Source organism: Manis javanica, chromosome 9, assembly GCF_040802235.1.
Source record: "Manis javanica isolate MJ-LG chromosome 9, MJ_LKY, whole genome shotgun sequence".
Lineage (NCBI taxonomy): Eukaryota > Metazoa > Chordata > Mammalia > Pholidota > Manidae > Manis > Manis javanica.
Window position 1 is genome coordinate 107,715,032 of NC_133164.1, and position 6,670 is coordinate 107,721,701.

The window sequence follows — 6,670 nt, forward strand, 5'->3', positions numbered from 1 at the left end:
GCCACATTGCCACCATGGTTATTAACTAGCAAGGTGGGATCCAAACCTGCACTTGTTTCTCACTTTACTGCTTTTTGCTCCTGTTTCTCCTACACACACCCTCACCCCACAGAATAGAATGCCCTTCTCCCTCCTCTTGGCCCTGCAAACTCACTTTATTTGGTTTATGTAGGGAAATCTTTCCCTGAGCCCCCAGCTTACGCAGGGCGTTTCACTTAGGCCTTCCCACGAAATGCTTCAACTGCATTTGTTACTGTATTAGTTTTCTATGGCTGCTGTAACAAAAGATCACAAACTTGGTTGCTTTGAAAAATATATATTCATGAACCTACAGCTCTATAGGTGAAAAGTCCCACAGGGTACTCACTGGGCTAAAATTAGTACTTCAATAGCGCCATGCTCTTTTCTGGAGGCTCTTGGGAAGAATTCATTCTCTGGTCTTTTCCATCTTTTTGGGACTCAGGGGGCCCCTAGGGTTCAATTCTGTGGGAACCTTTTGAGCTCAGACACAGACAAAGACACAAAACAAGTAATGTCCAGGCAGATCTGGGACCTACGAAGTGGACCCGTCCAGCTGGACTACAGGATACTAGCAGGAGATAAAGCAGGAAGGTGGGAGCAGACTGTGTGCAGAAGACAAAAGGCTCAGGTGATGTATTTTTCTTGTTCGTCTCAGCTAAGAGAGGAAGGAAAAATCACTGTAGGAAATGAAACTTTGGTTGCTGTGTGTTCATTAGTGAAACACTTGGCAAATGTTTATGAACAATAAATAAGTATCTGTATATTCAAGTCTATCTAAACAGTTGAATCTTTGTCTAAGATTCTTTTTACACAATGGCCACAGAAACCATGACATAACCAATGTCATGTTCAAAATACGTGCCTGCCGGTTGAGCAAAGGCACCAACCATTTAGAAAAGCTGCCAGCTATAATGGTGTGAATGAACAAGTAGGGATGAACCGGTGTGAAACAGCTCAAAGTCAGCTCTGGACATCACTATTTAAAACTGTTGCTGTTCCCTTAGCAAAACAGAATGTTCTTTTATTTTCCTTTAAAAATATCCTTTCAAAGCCCACACATTGGTATATGCATTTGGACTTAATAGATTCTGATTTTTATAACCTTTGTTTCTGTGATGAGCTTGGTTCACTCCACCTTAGTAGTAGCTGGAATGATAAACGTCACTCCCCCCTGTATTGTGAGGTTGAGAAAACCACCCAGGTCTCTAGAAAAGACCAGCTGGACTTTGGGGCATGTTTTTATATACTGGCATAATAATCCAGTTCTCTTCTTCAGAGTCTAATACACAGGTGGCCAGTTTGTGTAATCACTTGGTTTGCAGATACAACAAAATACATCTTTTCCAGATTCTTAATTGCTATTGCCCAGCCACTGTGACATCAGAGGCTTGAATAACTCATCCTGCCATCAAAAGAGCCGAAAACACAAACTATTCCTTTACTACAGGCAACTGCATGATCATCAAAGTCATGGCAGTGGTAAAGAGCTGCATATCCTAGGTTAATGCCCCGGGGATCTAACATTGCTTACCCTTGCCCCAAAAGGCAGGGAATAAGAAAGAAAAAGTCAGCCCCTGTCAGCCAACGGACAGCATGGAACTATCAGCTCTCCTTGGTGTTGCTAGGAGATGTCCTGGCACTCACAGTTAGGCCATGTACAATGTAACAAGACCACTATAAAAAAGGAAAGTGACAAGCCAGTGACTTTCATGACCATATATGTAAAGCTCTCAAACAAATATTATCAAATGAATCCAGCAAGATACAAAACGTATCACATATACCAACCAAGATGGGCTTATTCCAAAGTTGCAAGATTGGTTTAACTATCAAAGATCAATCAACATAATCCTCCACATTAAGAAAATAAAAAATAAAAATATATGATAATTTTACAAGTGGAGAAAAATCATTTGTCCAAATTCAGCACCTGCTCATGACTTAAAAACAAAATTCTTAGAAAATGAAGAAGAAAATTTCCTCAGTTTGATTAAAGAATATCCATAAAACTTTGTAGATAACTTCACAGTTCATGGTGAAAAACTGACAGCCTCTGACCTGAGATCAGAAATGAGGTAAGGATGCTTCCCTCACAGTTTTTATGCAATAGCTTATTGGAGATCATATAATGAAATAGGGCAAGAAAGGGAATAAATATATAAATACTGAAAAGGAAAATTACACCCTTATTTGCAGATAATGTGATTGTATATGTGGAATACCCATAAGAGTCTACAGATAAACTAGTAGATTAAGAAGTGAATTCATTTTGTTTGAGGGGAGGCTCAAGATGGCCGAGTAGGAAGGCAAGGTGGACACCTCCTCCCCCACGCACACCAAGGAAGCAACTACAGCAAATAAAACTAGCCCTGAAAATGAACTTAGGACTGCAGAACACCCCACCCATACCTGGGGAAGAAGAGAAGAGTAAAGTGACAGAGCCTCCATCAAAGGGGACCCAAGTTCTTCCCTCATCCCAGCCCACAGGTGGGAGGAAGAGGAACAGGGCAAGGAGGGCAGAGGTGCCCAGGAACTCTGCACACCTGGCCCTGGAGGTCTGTTCTGGGAACACAGGTACACATTGCACTGGGGTCTAGTGATTTAGCGGGACTGGACACCAGGGACAGTTGGAGCACTCTGGGAGGCTGAGACCCCAGCACCTGTGGAGGGCAGGCAGCTCCACTGGTCCCACTGAGACCCAACAGAGAGGCAGCAGTTTGAAAGACATGTCAGCAGGGAGCCAGAGGGGCAAGGGTTGGATGAAGCTATCCCTGCAGGAAAAAGGGCAGGTGGATGACACTTCCCCAGCCTACCCTTAGCCCAATAGGTTGGGCATTCATGGGAGCTGCAGATGCTCCATAGCCATTTTTGGCAGCTCAGCCCCATAGCACTTCCTGTGCACCACAGCTATGGACTTTGCTGCCTAGTGGGGAGAGGGAGACTTTCCCAGCTTTCACAGCCCTGTTTCAGCCCAACTGGGGAGGTGCCTGCAGGAGCCAGCTCTGAGAGCACCTTCCTTCAAAGGTAGCCAAGCTGGTGCTGCATGCCTCATTACTGCAAAGGGGCACCCATGCAACTTGCTGCAGAAGCTGTATGCTGCTGCCCTGCTGTGGCTTCCCACACCATGAGCCCATGTGTGCCATTGTGCCCTCCCACTGCACATGTTGCTTCCATGTGTCCTTCTGCTGCACCACTTGCCACACTGCTGAATGCCCCCAAACTCCGCAACCCGGAGACTTGCCATGGGCTGAAGCCTGTGCACCCTGCCATTGGACAGCTCTCTGTGCAACTGCAACACCATCATGGCAGGGCAGGCAGAGGGTGGCAATCCCAGCAATAGCCACTGCTCTGATCATAAAGGGGCAGCTGAGGCAACCTGAGATAAACCTCAGCAGGCTGAGGTAAACCACTGCCAGCAAACAGACAGAAAGGCAGCCCCACCCATAGGCCACCAACAGCAACTGAGGCTTCACAGCAAAGGAGAACCAGGCATTGGAGAGGAAAGTGTCCTGAGCTTCTGGGCACTGAAGGCTGCCTTCTTCATAAAGCTTACTCTCTAGACCAGGAAGCATAGCAGACCCATCTAATACAAAGGAAGAAACACTGAAACCCTGACAAAATGAGTAGGCAGAGGAATATATTCCAAACAAAACTATAGGATAAGACAGCTGACAGAGGGTTAAATGAAACAGAGATCATTGATCTTCTTGATAAATGTTTCAAAGTAAAAGTCATAAATATGCTCACTGATCTGAAGAAGTGTATTAAATATCTCAGTAAGGACTTCAACAAAGAGATACAAGAGCTGAAGAATAAAGTAACTGAAATGAAACATACAATGGACAGAATGAATAACACGTTGCTGCAAGTAGAGGAGACAACCAATGAGATGGAAATTAAGAGAACAGGAACACAGGGAAGCTGAGGAACAGAGAGAAAATAGACCTCTAGGAATGAATGAATGATAAGAGAGCTGTATGATCAATCCAAATGAAACAATATTCACATAATAGGGGTACCAAAAGAGAAGAGTGAGACAAAGTGATACAAAGTCTCTGAGGAAATGATTGTTGAAAACTTCCCCAATCTGAGGAAGGAAATAGACAGACACTCAGGTCATGGAAGCAGAGAGCCCCTAACAAAAGGAACTGCAGGAAGACAACACCAAGACATACAATAATTAAAGTGGAAAATGTTAAGGATAAGGAGACAGTACTGAAATCAGCCAGAGAGAGAAAAAAATATTTCTTATAAGGCAAACCCCATCAGGCTATCAGCAGACTTCTCAGGAGAAACTTTACAGGCCAGAAGGAAGTGTCAAGAAATATTTAATGTACTAAAACAGAAGGACCTTCAACCAAGAATCCTCTACCCAGTAAGATTATCATCCAAATTTGAAGCATGGATTAAACAATTTCCTGATAAATGAAGTCTCAAAGAATTTATAACAACTAAACCAGCATTACAGGATATGTTAAAGGAACTGCTATAGATGGAAATGTTCCTAAGGCTAAATAGTTTTCACCAGTGAAAATAAAACCACAGTAAATGTAGTAGACCAATTAATTACCAAGCAAGTATGAAATTAAAACAAAACAAAAGTAGTAAAACCAACTATAGACAAAATTAGTCAAAGGATACACAGAATGTGCAGATTATGACATCTAAAATATAGAGTGTGGAGGAGGAAGAAGAAAAAAGTACTTTCAGATTGTGTTTGAAATAGAGCAATCAGCAACTTAATATAGACTGTTATATAGTCAGGAAGCTCTCCTTGAACCTTTGGTAACCACAAACCAAAAGCCTATAATACATACACAAAAAAAATTAAAAAAGAGAAATCCAACCACAACACTAAAGAAAACTATCAAATAACAAGAGAAAAGAATAAGAGAGGAAGAAAGGAACAGAGAGGAGCTATAAAAACAAACAGAAAACAATTAAGAAAATTGCAACAAGTACATACTTATCAATAATTACCTTAAATGTCTAAGAGGACTGAATATAATCAAAAGACATAGAGTGGCAGAATGGATAAAGAAACAAGACCAATTTATATGTTGCCTAAAGGAAATTCATTTCAGACCCAAAGACATACACAGACTAAAAGTGAAGAGCTAGATGATATTTCATGCAAACAGCAGGGAGAAAAAAGCATGAGACAAACTAGATTTCAAAACAAAGAAAGTAACAAGAGACATATAAGGACATTACATCATAATAAAGGGGTCAGTCCAACAAGAGGACATAATCATTATATATATCTATGCATCTAACATAGGAGCACCTAAATATGTAAAACAAATACAACAGAATTAAAGGGGGAAATTGATTAAAACATATTCATTTTAGGAGACTTTAACACACCACTCACATCAATAGATCAACCAGACAGAAAATAAATAAAGAATATTTGCAAATCAATCAGTATCATATACCACATTAACAAAAAGAAGGATAAAAACCACATGATCATCTCAGTAGATGCTAAGAAAGCATTTGACAAAATTTAACATCCATTCATGATAAAAAGTCTCAATGGGTATAATGGGTATGTACCTCAACATAATAAAGGCCATATAGGGCAAACCACAGCTAACATCATACTCCACAGTGAAAAGCTAAAAGCTTTTCTTCTAAGGTCAGGAACAAGACAAAGATGTCCACTCTCATCATTTTTATTCAACATAGTACTGGAGGTCCTAGCCCTGTAACCAGGCAACAAAAAGAGGTAAAAGGCATCCAGATTGGTAATCATTATGTTAAATTGTCCCTATTTGTAAATAACATGATGTTATACACAGAAAGCCCTCAAGACTCCATGAAAAAACTGTTAGAACTAATAACTGGATTCAGCAGAGTTGAAATACACAAAATTAATACACAGAAATTTGTTGTGTGCCTATATACTAACAATTAACTAGCAGAAAGAGAAATCAGGTAAACAATTCCATTTACAATTGCATCAAAAAGAACAAAATTCCTAGGGATAAACTTAACCAAGGAAAAAAAAGACATATACTCTGAAAACTACAAGACATTCATGAGTGAAATTAAAGAAGACACCAATAAGTGGAAATCTATCCCATGCTTATGGATAGGAAGAATTAATATTGTCCAAATGGCCACCCTGTCCAAAGCAATTTACAGATTCAATGCAATTCTTATCAAAATACCAATGGCATTTTCCAATGAACTAGAACAAATAGTTCTAAAATTCATATTGAACCACAAAAGACCCCAAATAGCCAAAGCAATTCTGAGCAACAACACAGCTGGGAGAATTATGCTCCCTGACTTCAAGCTATACTACAAAGCTACAGTAATCAAAAAACATGGCACCAGAACAAAAACAGATCCATAGATCAATGGAACAGAATAGAGAGCCCAGATATAAATCCAAGCATATATGTTCAATTAATATACAATAAAAAGGCCATGAATATACAATGGAGAAAAGACAGCTTCTTCAATAACTGGTGTTGGGAAAACTGGACAGCTACAAGCAAGAGAATGAAACTGGATTATTATCTAACTCCATACACAAAAGTAAACTGAAAATGGATCAAAGATTTGAATGTAAGACATGAAACCATAAAACTTATGTAAGAAAACATAGTCAAACAACTCTTGAACATAAGTATGAGCA